Source organism: Lissotriton vulgaris, chromosome 7, assembly GCF_964263255.1.
Source record: "Lissotriton vulgaris chromosome 7, aLisVul1.2, whole genome shotgun sequence".
NCBI lineage: Eukaryota > Metazoa > Chordata > Amphibia > Caudata > Salamandridae > Lissotriton > Lissotriton vulgaris.
This window is the reverse complement of record NC_141695.1, coordinates 1389441634-1389454124: the sequence shown is the minus strand read 5'-3', so window position 1 is coordinate 1389454124 and position 12491 is coordinate 1389441634. Positions and strand designations below refer to the sequence as shown.

Below are 12491 nucleotides of genomic sequence, written 5' to 3'. Positions count from 1 at the left end.
ATTCTTCACTGCATTTGTGGTCCAAGACTAAACACACCGTAAGTATGTAGATTATACCAGGTTTGCAAAGGCTCCTGGGTCGGGCTACAGACAAGGAGCATTGTGACGTCACGCTGCCTGTGGAACAGTGATATTAAAGGTGAAACAGCTGCACAGTAGGTTAGGTGAAGGGCTCTGAGAGTGGAAAGGCAGCATGCTTGGGTCCCTGGACAAGGTGAGCTTATGATAATGTGTCTGAATGTTCACCTGTGTTGTAATATTAAACCCCTTATTGTTGTAAACGCCTACTTACTAAGGAGTTCTCAAGCTCAGCCCCACACAGACCTGGAACTGATTATGTTAATGCAAACTATTTAAGAAACTGAGCCTGATCTAAAAGATTTCCTTGGATCTAGGACCATTTCGCCTAGCTTTTAGGTGCTTCCTTCTCCTAAAGTCCTTTGTAAAACTTGGGAAAACCTCACAGAACAGACTTCCAGGAGGTCAGATGGGTTCCCTTGTGCCTTCACACACACATACACACACTTTCTAGCCCACTTAAGGACAAAAGGATGCGTAAGTCTACATAGGGCCAGTGGCGCAATGGATAACGCGTCTGACTACGGATCAGAAGATTGTAGGTTCGACTCCTATCTGGCTCGGAAGGGTTGTAGGTCCCTGTTTGATTATATTCCTGTGGAATTTTTATTTACCTCAGACTTGTTGTAGGTTCAATATTCTCCAGCAGGACTCATCCAGCAGTTGTTCCACGGTAGAGCGCAAGTAATAGGACCACAGCTAGTTAAACGTTTCCCATTTGCTGCTGGACTCTATGTGATGGCCGTCACGTGGTGTGCTGCTTTTGTATTTCAACATGGGTCCCTGATACTCTTAATTGCGAAAAAGCTTGTTGACAAAAGTGTGTGTGCGCGAGGGTCTGTGGACGTAGGCAGGTGTGTGCACTTGAATGCTTACCCATTTACATGTGTGAGAGGAACAAACCAACTCCCTGTGGGCTGCAGGCTTACAACTGGTAGCCCCAGTAGCCAGGCAGAACCACAGGTAAGGAGAGAGAGAAAGTTGGTCCATTATTAGAGAAGGACCATAAGCATCTTGCACTGCTACCTTCTTCCCCTCTCAGCCACGATCGGCCAAGACCTCTCTATTAGGGTAGAGGGTGAACATTTCTTGGACCTCAGAAACTGAGGGATGTAGACCCAATATGTCCTCCAAGCGCCTAGACACCTGGTGCCCAATCGGGCATGGTGTTTTTCAGCTTACCCGACCAATCCGGTTGCAAGGTGGACTTTAACAATACTGCTAAAAAGGCACTCCCAGACATCCCTGAGGCCTTCATTTGCATAGGCCCTGCCCTTCTCTTTGTCCTGCTTCCCACAAATCAACACAACACTGCAGCAGTATAGATTTGGGGGTGGTGAAGAATAATGACAGTGAGGCTAAAAAAGAGAAAGAAAAGTCCCAGAAGTCCTGCAGGCTTCCTTGCTAAATGCAGCTGAACATAGAGCGCACCTTCTTTACTGCAAAGCAAATACATTAAAAATGTTGAGGAGAGACTAATTGAAAAATACATATTACGGGGACAGCACTGGGACCTGCTTTATTTTTTCAATTAGTCTTGAAAACAAAAAAGATTTCTCTCCTGAAAGCTGTTAAAAATATGGAACGCTTCACGAATTTGCGTGTCATCCTTGCGCAGGGGCCATGCTAATCTTCTCTGTATCGTTCCAATTTTAGTATATGTGCTGCCGAAGCGAGCACACTTTATTGATGAACTGACAATGTTTATAAACTCTCTAAATCTACAGTCTCTAGACATAGGGTGGCCTGGCAGAGATGCTCAGATGCCCAGTACGCATTCAAATCTGAGCCAATGGTCAAAAATGTATGAAGAGTAGCAATCCATTATTCTTCACTGCATTTGTGGTCCAAGACTAAACACACCGTAAGTATGTAGATTATACCAGGTTTGCAAAGGCTCCTGGGTCGGGCTACAGACAAGGAGCATTGTGACGTCACGCTGCCTGTGGAACAGTGATATTAAAGGTGAAACAGCTGCACAGTAGGTTAGGTGAAGGGCTCTGAGAGTGGAAAGGCAGCATGCTTGGGTCCCTGGACAAGGTGAGCTTATGATAATGTGTCTGAATGTTCACCTGTGTTGTAATATTAAACCCCTTATTGTTGTAAACGCCTACTTACTAAGGAGTTCTCAAGCTCAGCCCCACACAGACCTGGAACTGATTATGTTAATGCAAACTATTTAAGAAACTGAGCCTGATCTAAAAGATTTCCTTGGATCTAGGACCATTTCGCCTAGCTTTTAGGTGCTTCCTTCTCCTAAAGTCCTTTGTAAAACTTGGGAAAACCTCACAGAACAGACTTCCAGGAGGTCAGATGGGTTCCCTTGTGCCTTCACACACACATACACACACTTTCTAGCCCACTTAAGGACAAAAGGATGCGTAAGTCTACATAGGGCCAGTGGCGCAATGGATAACGCGTCTGACTACGGATCAGAAGATTGTAGGTTCGACTCCTATCTGGCTCGGAAGGGTTGTAGGTCCCTGTTTGATTATATTCCTGTGGAATTTTTATTTACCTCAGACTTGTTGTAGGTTCAATATTCTCCAGCAGGACTCATCCAGCAGTTGTTCCACGGTAGAGCGCAAGTAATAGGACCACAGCTAGTTAAACGTTTCCCATTTGCTGCTGGACTCTATGTGATGGCCGTCACGTGGTGTGCTGCTTTTGTATTTCAACATGGGTCCCTGATACTCTTAATTGCGAAAAAGCTTGTTGACAAAAGTGTGTGTGCGCGAGGGTCTGTGGACGTAGGCAGGTGTGTGCACTTGAATGCTTACCCATTTACATGTGTGAGAGGAACAAACCAACTCCCTGTGGGCTGCAGGCTTACAACTGGTAGCCCCAGTAGCCAGGCAGAACCACAGGTAAGGAGAGAGAGAAAGTTGGTCCATTATTAGAGAAGGACCATAAGCATCTTGCACTGCTACCTTCTTCCCCTCTCAGCCACAATCGGCCAAGACCTCTCTATTAGGGTAGAGGGTGAACATTTCTTGGACCTCAGAAACTGAGGGATGTAGACCCAATATGTCCTCCAAGCGCCTAGACACCTGGTGCCCAATCTGGCATGGTGTTTTTCAGCTTACCCGACCAATCCGGTTGCAAGGTGGACTTTAACAATACTGCTAAAAAGGCACTCCCAGACATCCCTGAGGCCTTCATTTGCATAGGCCCTGCCCTTCTCTTTGTCCTGCTTCCCACAAATCAACACAACACTGCAGCAGTATAGATTTGGGGGTGGTGAAGAATAATGACAGTGAGGCTAAAAAAGAGAAAGAAAAGTCCCAGAAGTCCTGCAGGCTTCCTTGCTAAATGCAGCTGAACATAGAGCGCACCTTCTTTACTGCAAAGCAAATACATTAAAAATGTTGAGGAGAGACTAATTGAAAAATACATATTACGGGGACAGCACTGGGACCTGCTTTATTTTTTCAATTAGTCTTGAAAACAAAAAAGATTTCTCTCCTGAAAGCTGTTAAAAATATGGAACGCTTCACGAATTTGCGTGTCATCCTTGCGCAGGGGCCATGCTAATCTTCTCTGTATCGTTCCAATTTTAGTATATGTGCTGCCGAAGCGAGCACACTTTATTGATGAACTGACAATGTTTATAAACTCTCTAAATCTACAGTCTCTAGACATAGGGTGGCCTGGCAGAGATGCTCAGATGCCCAGTACGCATTCAAATCTGAGCCAATGGTCAAAAATGTATGAAGAGTAGCAATCCATTATTCTTCACTGCATTTGTGGTCCAAGACTAAACACACCGTAAGTATGTAGATTATACCAGGTTTGCAAAGGCTCCTGGGTCGGGCTACAGACAAGGAGCATTGTGACGTCACGCTGCCTGTGGAACAGTGATATTAAAGGTGAAACAGCTGCACAGTAGGTTAGGTGAAGGGCTCTGAGAGTGGAAAGGCAGCATGCTTGGGTCCCTGGACAAGGTGAGCTTATGATAATGTGTCTGAATGTTCACCTGTGTTGTAATATTAAACCCCTTATTGTTGTAAACGCCTACTTACTAAGGAGTTCTCAAGCTCAGCCCCACACAGACCTGGAACTGATTATGTTAATGCAAACTATTTAAGAAACTGAGCCTGATCTAAAAGATTTCCTTGGATCTAGGACCATTTCGCCTAGCTTTTAGGTGCTTCCTTCTCCTAAAGTCCTTTGTAAAACTTGGGAAAACCTCACAGAACAGACTTCCAGGAGGTCAGATGGGTTCCCTTGTGCCTTCACACACACATACACACACTTTCTAGCCCACTTAAGGACAAAAGGATGCGTAAGTCTACATAGGGCCAGTGGCGCAATGGATAACGCGTCTGACTACGGATCAGAAGATTGTAGGTTCGACTCCTATCTGGCTCGGAAGGGTTGTAGGTCCCTGTTTGATTATATTCCTGTGGAATTTTTATTTACCTCAGACTTGTTGTAGGTTCAATATTCTCCAGCAGGACTCATCCAGCAGTTGTTCCACGGTAGAGCGCAAGTAATAGGACCACAGCTAGTTAAACGTTTCCCATTTGCTGCTGGACTCTATGTGATGGCCGTCACGTGGTGTGCTGCTTTTGTATTTCAACATGGGTCCCTGATACTCTTAATTGCGAAAAAGCTTGTTGACAAAAGTGTGTGTGCGCGAGGGTCTGTGGACGTAGGCAGGTGTGTGCACTTGAATGCTTACCCATTTACATGTGTGAGAGGAACAAACCAACTCCCTGTGGGCTGCAGGCTTACAACTGGTAGCCCCAGTAGCCAGGCAGAACCACAGGTAAGGAGAGAGAGAAAGTTGGTCCATTATTAGAGAAGGACCATAAGCATCTTGCACTGCTACCTTCTTCCCCTCTCAGCCACGATCGGCCAAGACCTCTCTATTAGGGTAGAGGGTGAACATTTCTTGGACCTCAGAAACTGAGGGATGTAGACCCAATATGTCCTCCAAGCGCCTAGACACCTGGTGCCCAATCTGGCATGGTGTTTTTCAGCTTACCCGACCAATCCGGTTGCAAGGTGGACTTTAACAATACTGCTAAAAAGGCACTCCCAGACATCCCTGAGGCCTTCATTTGCATAGGCCCTGCCCTTCTCTTTGTCCTGCTTCCCACAAATCAACACAACACTGCAGCAGTATAGATTTGGGGGTGGTGAAGAATAATGACAGTGAGGCTAAAAAAGAGAAAGAAAAGTCCCAGAAGTCCTGCAGGCTTCCTTGCTAAATGCAGCTGAACATAGAGCGCACCTTCTTTACTGCAAAGCAAATACATTAAAAATGTTGAGGAGAGACTAATTGAAAAATACATATTACGGGGACAGCACTGGGACCTGCTTTATTTTTTCAATTAGTCTTGAAAACAAAAAAGATTTCTCTCCTGAAAGCTGTTAAAAATATGGAACGCTTCACGAATTTGCGTGTCATCCTTGCGCAGGGGCCATGCTAATCTTCTCTGTATCGTTCCAATTTTAGTATATGTGCTGCCGAAGCGAGCACACTTTATTGATGAACTGACAATGTTTATAAACTCTCTAAATCTACAGTCTCTAGACATAGGGTGGCCTGGCAGAGATGCTCAGATGGCCAGTACGCATTCAAATCTGAGCCAATGGTCAAAAATGGATGAAGAGTAGCAATCCATTATTCTTCACTGCATTTGTGGTCCAAGACTAAACACACCGTAAGTATGTAGATTATACCAGGTTTGCAAAGGCTCCTGGGTCGGGCTACAGACAAGGAGCATTGTGACGTCACGCTGCCTGTGGAACAGTGATATTAAAGGTGAAACAGCTGCACAGTAGGTTAGGTGAAGGGCTCTGAGAGTGGAAAGGCAGCATGCTTGGGTCCCTGGACAAGGTGAGCTTATGATAATGTGTCTGAATGTTCACCTGTGTTGTAATATTAAACCCCTTATTGTTGTAAACGCCTACTTACTAAGGAGTTCTCAAGCTCAGCCCCACACAGACCTGGAACTGATTATGTTAATGCAAACTATTTAAGAAACTGAGCCTGATCTAAAAGATTTCCTTGGATCTAGGACCATTTCGCCTAGCTTTTAGGTGCTTCCTTCTCCTAAAGTCCTTTGTAAAACTTGGGAAAACCTCACAGAACAGACTTCCAGGAGGTCAGATGGGTTTCCTTGTGCCTTCACACACACATACACACACTTTCTAGCCCACTTAAGGACAAAAGGATGCGTAAGTCTACATAGGGCCAGTGGCGCAATGGATAACGCGTCTGACTACGGATCAGAAGATTGTAGGTTCGACTCCTATCTGGCTCGGAAGGGTTGTAGGTCCCTGTTTGATTATATTCCTGTGGAATTTTTATTTACCTCAGACTTGTTGTAGGTTCAATATTCTCCAGCAGGATTCATCCAGCAGTTGTTCCACGGTAGAGCGCAAGTAATAGGACCACAGCTAGTTAAACGTTTCCCATTTGCTGCTGGACTCTATGTGATGGCCGTCACGTGGTGTGCTGCTTTTGTATTTCAACATGGGTCCCTGATACTCTTAATTGCGAAAAAGCTTGTTGACAAAAGTGTGTGTGCGCGAGGGTCTGTGGACGTAGGCAGGTGTGTGCACTTGAATGCTTACCCATTTACATGTGTGAGAGGAACAAACCAACTCCCTGTGGGCTGCAGGCTTACAACTGGTAGCCCCAGTAGCCAGGCAGAACCACAGGTAAGGAGAGAGAGAAAGTTGGTCCATTATTAGAGAAGGACCATAAGCATCTTGCACTGCTACCTTCTTCCCCTCTCAGCCACGATCGGCCAAGGCCTCTCTATTAGGGTAGAGGGTGAACATTTCTTGGACCTCAGAAACTGAGGGATGTAGACCCAATATGTCCTCCAAGCGCCTAGAGACCTGGTGCCCAATCTGGCATGGTGTTTTTCAGCTTACCCGACCAATCCGGTTGCAAGGTGGACTTTAACAATACTGCTAAAAAGGCACTCCCAGACATCCCTGAGGCCTTCATTTGCATAGGCCCTGCCCTTCTCTTTGTCCTGATTCCCACAAATCAACACAACACTGCAGCAGTATAGATTTGGGGGTGGTGAAGAATAATGACAGTGAGGCTAAAAAAGAGAAAGAAAAGTCCCAGAAGTCCTGCAGGCTTCCTTGCTAAATGCAGCTGAACATAGAGCGCACCTTCTTTACTGCAAAGCAAATACATTAAAAATGTTGAGGAGAGACTAATTGAAAAATACATATTACGGGGACAGCACTGGGACCTGCTTTATTTTTTCAATTAGTCTTGAAAACAAAAAAGATTTCTCTCCTGAAAGCTGTTAAAAATATGGAACGCTTCACGAATTTGCGTGTCATCCTTGCGCAGGGGCCATGCTAATCTTCTCTGTATCGTTCCAATTTTAGTATATGTGCTGCCGAAGCGAGCACACTTTATTGATGAACTGACAATGTTTATAAACTCTCTAAATCTACAGTCTCTAGACATAGGGTGGCCTGGCAGAGATGCTCAGATGCCCAGTACGCATTCAAATCTGAGCCAATGGTCAAAAATGTATGAAGAGTAGCAATCCATTATTCTTCACTGCATTTGTGGTCCAAGACTAAACACACCGTAAGTATGTAGATTATACCAGGTTTGCAAAGGCTCCTGGGTCGGGCTACAGACAAGGAGCATTGTGACGTCACGCTGCCTGTGGAACAGTGATATTAAAGGTGAAACAGCTGCACAGTAGGTTAGGTGAAGGGCTCTGAGAGTGGAAAGGCAGCATGCTTGGGTCCCTGGACAAGGTGAGCTTATGATAATGTGTCTGAATGTTCACCTGTGTTGTAATATTAAACCCCTTATTGTTGTAAACGCCTACTTACTAAGGAGTTCTCAAGCTCAGCCCCACACAGACCTGGAACTGATTATGTTAATGCAAACTATTTAAGAAACTGAGCCTGATCTAAAAGATTTCCTTGGATCTAGGACCATTTCGCCTAGCTTTTAGGTGCTTCCTTCTCCTAAAGTCCTTTGTAAAACTTGGGAAAACCTCACAGAACAGACTTCCAGGAGGTCAGATGGGTTCCCTTGTGCCTTCACACACACATACACACACTTTCTAGCCCACTTAAGGACAAAAGGATGCGTAAGTCTACATAGGGCCAGTGGCGCAATGGATAACGCGTCTGACTACGGATCAGAAGATTGTAGGTTCGACTCCTATCTGGCTCGGAAGGGTTGTAGGTCCCTGTTTGATTATATTCCTGTGGAATTTTTATTTACCTCAGACTTGTTGTAGGTTCAATATTCTCCAGCAGGACTCATCCAGCAGTTGTTCCACGGTAGAGCGCAAGTAATAGGACCACAGCTAGTTAAACGTTTCCCATTTGCTGCTGGACTCTATGTGATGGCCGTCACGTGGTGTGCTGCTTTTGTATTTCAACATGGGTCCCTGATACTCTTAATTGCGAAAAAGCTTGTTGACAAAAGTGTGTGTGCGCGAGGGTCTGTGGACGTAGGCAGGTGTGTGCACTTGAATGCTTACCCATTTACATGTGTGAGAGGAACAAACCAACTCCCTGTGGGCTGCAGGCTTACAACTGGTAGCCCCAGTAGCCAGGCAGAACCACAGGTAAGGAGAGAGAGAAAGTTGGTCCATTATTAGAGAAGGACCATAAGCATCTTGCACTGCTACCTTCTTCCCCTCTCAGCCACGATCGGCCAAGACCTCTCTATTAGGGTAGAGGGTGAACATTTCTTGGACCTCAGAAACTGAGGGATGTAGACCCAATATGTCCTCCAAGCGCCTAGACACCTGGTGCCCAATCGGGCATGGTGTTTTTCAGCTTACCCGACCAATCCGGTTGCAAGGTGGACTTTAACAATACTGCTAAAAAGGCACTCCCAGACATCCCTGAGGCCTTCATTTGCATAGGCCCTGCCCTTCTCTTTGTCCTGCTTCCCACAAATCAACACAACACTGCAGCAGTATAGATTTGGGGGTGGTGAAGAATAATGACAGTGAGGCTAAAAAAGAGAAAGAAAAGTCCCAGAAGTCCTGCAGGCTTCCTTGCTAAATGCAGCTGAACATAGAGCGCACCTTCTTTACTGCAAAGCAAATACATTAAAAATGTTGAGGAGAGACTAATTGAAAAATACATATTACGGGGACAGCACTGGGACCTGCTTTATTTTTTCAATTAGTCTTGAAAACAAAAAAGATTTCTCTCCTGAAAGCTGTTAAAAATATGGAACGCTTCACGAATTTGCGTGTCATCCTTGCGCAGGGGCCATGCTAATCTTCTCTGTATCGTTCCAATTTTAGTATATGTGCTGCCGAAGCGAGCACACTTTATTGATGAACTGACAATGTTTATAAACTCTCTAAATCTACAGTCTCTAGACATAGGGTGGCCTGGCAGAGATGCTCAGATGCCCAGTACGCATTCAAATCTGAGCCAATGGTCAAAAATGTATGAAGAGTAGCAATCCATTATTCTTCACTGCATTTGTGGTCCAAGACTAAACACACCGTAAGTATGTAGATTATACCAGGTTTGCAAAGGCTCCTGGGTCGGGCTACAGACAAGGAGCATTGTGACGTCACGCTGCCTGTGGAACAGTGATATTAAAGGTGAAACAGCTGCACAGTAGGTTAGGTGAAGGGCTCTGAGAGTGGAAAGGCAGCATGCTTGGGTCCCTGGACAAGGTGAGCTTATGATAATGTGTCTGAATGTTCACCTGTGTTGTAATATTAAACCCCTTATTGTTGTAAACGCCTACTTACTAAGGAGTTCTCAAGCTCAGCCCCACACAGACCTGGAACTGATTATGTTAATGCAAACTATTTAAGAAACTGAGCCTGATCTAAAAGATTTCCTTGGATCTAGGACCATTTCGCCTAGCTTTTAGGTGCTTCCTTCTCCTAAAGTCCTTTGTAAAACTTGGGAAAACCTCACAGAACAGACTTCCAGGAGGTCAGATGGGTTCCCTTGTGCCTTCACACACACATACACACACTTTCTAGCCCACTTAAGGACAAAAGGATGCGTAAGTCTACATAGGGCCAGTGGCGCAATGGATAACGCGTCTGACTACGGATCAGAAGATTGTAGGTTCGACTCCTATCTGGCTCGGAAGGGTTGTAGGTCCCTGTTTGATTATATTCCTGTGGAATTTTTATTTACCTCAGACTTGTTGTAGGTTCAATATTCTCCAGCAGGACTCATCCAGCAGTTGTTCCACGGTAGAGCGCAAGTAATAGGACCACAGCTAGTTAAACGTTTCCCATTTGCTGCTGGACTCTATGTGATGGCCGTCACGTGGTGTGCTGCTTTTGTATTTCAACATGGGTCCCTGATACTCTTAATTGCGAAAAAGCTTGTTGACAAAAGTGTGTGTGCGCGAGGGTCTGTGGACGTAGGCAGGTGTGTGCACTTGAATGCTTACCCATTTACATGTGTGAGAGGAACAAACCAACTCCCTGTGGGCTGCAGGCTTACAACTGGTAGCCCCAGTAGCCAGGCAGAACCACAGGTAAGGAGAGAGAGAAAGTTGGTCCATTATTAGAGAAGGACCATAAGCATCTTGCACTGCTACCTTCTTCCCCTCTCAGCCACGATCGGCCAAGACCTCTCTATTAGGGTAGAGGGTGAACATTTCTTGGACCTCAGAAACTGAGGGATGTAGACCCAATATGTCCTCCAAGCGCCTAGACACCTGGTGCCCAATCTGGCATGGTGTTTTTCAGCTTACCCGACCAATCCGGTTGCAAGGTGGACTTTAACAATACTGCTAAAAAGGCACTCCCAGACATCCCTGAGGCCTTCATTTGCATAGGCCCTGCCCTTCTCTTTGTCCTGCTTCCCACAAATCAACACAACACTGCAGCAGTATAGATTTGGGGGTGGTGAAGAATAATGACAGTGAGGCTAAAAAAGAGAAAGAAAAGTCCCAGAAGTCCTGCAGGCTTCCTTGCTAAATGCAGCTGAACATAGAGCGCACCTTCTTTACTGCAAAGCAAATACATTAAAAATGTTGAGGAGAGACTAATTGAAAAATACATATTACGGGGACAGCACTGGGACCTGCTTTATTTTTTCAATTAGTCTTGAAAACAAAAAAGATTTCTCTCCTGAAAGCTGTTAAAAATATGGAACGCTTCACGAATTTGCGTGTCATCCTTGCGCAGGGGCCATGCTAATCTTCTCTGTATCGTTCCAATTTTAGTATATGTGCTGCCGAAGCGAGCACACTTTATTGATGAACTGACAATGTTTATAAACTCTCTAAATCTACAGTCTCTAGACATAGGGTGGCCTGGCAGAGATGCTCAGATGGCCAGTACGCATTCAAATCTGAGCCAATGGTCAAAAATGGATGAAGAGTAGCAATCCATTATTCTTCACTGCATTTGTGGTCCAAGACTAAACACACCGTACGTATGTAGATTATACCAGGTTTGCAAAGGCTCCTGGGTCGGGCTACAGACAAGGAGCATTGTGACGTCACGCTGCCTGTGGAACAGTGATATTAAAGGTGAAACAGCTGCACAGTAGGTTAGGTGAAGGGCTCTGAGAGTGGAAAGGCAGCATGCTTGGGTCCCTGGACAAGGTGAGCTTATGATAATGTGTCTGAATGTTCACCTGTGTTGTAATATTAAACCCCTTATTGTTGTAAACGCCTACTTACTAAGGAGTTCTCAAGCTCAGCCCCACACAGACCTGGAACTGATTATGTTAATGCAAACTATTTAAGAAACTGAGCCTGATCTAAAAGATTTCCTTGGATCTAGGACCATTTCGCCTAGCTTTTAGGTGCTTCCTTCTCCTAAAGTCCTTTGTAAAACTTGGGAAAACCTCACAGAACAGACTTCCAGGAGGTCAGATGGGTTTCCTTGTGCCTTCACACACACATACACACACTTTCTAGCCCACTTAAGGACAAAAGGATGCGTAAGTCTACATAGGGCCAGTGGCGCAATGGATAACGCGTCTGACTACGGATCAGAAGATTGTAGGTTCGACTCCTATCTGGCTCGGAAGGGTTGTAGGTCCCTGTTTGATTATATTCCTGTGGAATTTTTATTTACCTCAGACTTGTTGTAGGTTCAATATTCTCCAGCAGGATTCATCCAGCAGTTGTTCCACGGTAGAGCGCAAGTAATAGGACCACAGCTAGTTAAACGTTTCCCATTTGCTGCTGGACTCTATGTGATGGCCGTCACGTGGTGTGCTGCTTTTGTATTTCAACATGGGTCCCTGATACTCTTAATTGCGAAAAAGCTTGTTGACAAAAGTGTGTGTGCGCGAGGGTCTGTGGACGTAGGCAGGTGTGTGCACTTGAATGCTTACCCATTTACATGTGTGAGAGGAACAAACCAACTCCCTGTGGGCTGCAGGCTTACAACTGGTAGCCCCAGTAGCCAGGCAGAACCACAGGTAAGGAGAGAGAGAAAGTTGGTCCA

The 12491-nt window shown here is 45.4% G+C and overlaps 13 non-coding genes across 13 annotated transcripts; 7 read left to right on the top strand and 6 right to left on the bottom strand.

The window, feature by feature from the left end:
- The first annotated feature begins 568 nt into the window (after positions 1 to 568).
- TRNAR-ACG (transfer RNA arginine (anticodon ACG)) lies at positions 569 to 641 on the top strand. The gene has a single exon. It is a non-coding gene; the product is annotated as a tRNA-Arg (tRNA).
- Positions 642 to 1651: 1010 nt separating this feature from the next.
- Positions 1652 to 1758, bottom strand: LOC147704107 (U6 spliceosomal RNA). The gene has a single exon (XR_015298784.1). It is a non-coding gene; the product is annotated as a U6 spliceosomal RNA (small nuclear RNA).
- Positions 1759 to 2472: 714 nt separating this feature from the next.
- On the top strand, positions 2473 to 2545 carry TRNAR-ACG (transfer RNA arginine (anticodon ACG)). The gene has a single exon. It is a non-coding gene; the product is annotated as a tRNA-Arg (tRNA).
- A 1010-nt stretch (positions 2546 to 3555) lies between these two features.
- Positions 3556 to 3662, bottom strand: LOC147704105 (U6 spliceosomal RNA). The gene has a single exon (XR_015298783.1). It is a non-coding gene; the product is annotated as a U6 spliceosomal RNA (small nuclear RNA).
- A 714-nt stretch (positions 3663 to 4376) lies between these two features.
- Positions 4377 to 4449, top strand: TRNAR-ACG (transfer RNA arginine (anticodon ACG)). The gene has a single exon. It is a non-coding gene; the product is annotated as a tRNA-Arg (tRNA).
- Positions 4450 to 5459: 1010 nt separating this feature from the next.
- Positions 5460 to 5566, bottom strand: LOC147704103 (U6 spliceosomal RNA). Its single transcript, XR_015298782.1, has one exon. It is a non-coding gene; the product is annotated as a U6 spliceosomal RNA (small nuclear RNA).
- Positions 5567 to 6280: 714 nt separating this feature from the next.
- On the top strand, positions 6281 to 6353 carry TRNAR-ACG (transfer RNA arginine (anticodon ACG)). The gene has a single exon. It is a non-coding gene; the product is annotated as a tRNA-Arg (tRNA).
- A 1010-nt stretch (positions 6354 to 7363) lies between these two features.
- LOC147704101 (U6 spliceosomal RNA) lies at positions 7364 to 7470 on the bottom strand. Its single transcript, XR_015298781.1, has one exon. It is a non-coding gene; the product is annotated as a U6 spliceosomal RNA (small nuclear RNA).
- Positions 7471 to 8184: 714 nt separating this feature from the next.
- Positions 8185 to 8257, top strand: TRNAR-ACG (transfer RNA arginine (anticodon ACG)). Its single transcript has one exon. It is a non-coding gene; the product is annotated as a tRNA-Arg (tRNA).
- Positions 8258 to 9267: 1010 nt separating this feature from the next.
- LOC147704099 (U6 spliceosomal RNA) lies at positions 9268 to 9374 on the bottom strand. The gene has a single exon (XR_015298780.1). It is a non-coding gene; the product is annotated as a U6 spliceosomal RNA (small nuclear RNA).
- A 714-nt stretch (positions 9375 to 10088) lies between these two features.
- TRNAR-ACG (transfer RNA arginine (anticodon ACG)) lies at positions 10089 to 10161 on the top strand. The gene has a single exon. It is a non-coding gene; the product is annotated as a tRNA-Arg (tRNA).
- Positions 10162 to 11171: 1010 nt separating this feature from the next.
- On the bottom strand, positions 11172 to 11278 carry LOC147704097 (U6 spliceosomal RNA). Its single transcript, XR_015298779.1, has one exon. It is a non-coding gene; the product is annotated as a U6 spliceosomal RNA (small nuclear RNA).
- Positions 11279 to 11992: 714 nt separating this feature from the next.
- On the top strand, positions 11993 to 12065 carry TRNAR-ACG (transfer RNA arginine (anticodon ACG)). The gene has a single exon. It is a non-coding gene; the product is annotated as a tRNA-Arg (tRNA).
- The last annotated feature ends 426 nt before the right edge of the window (positions 12066 to 12491 follow it).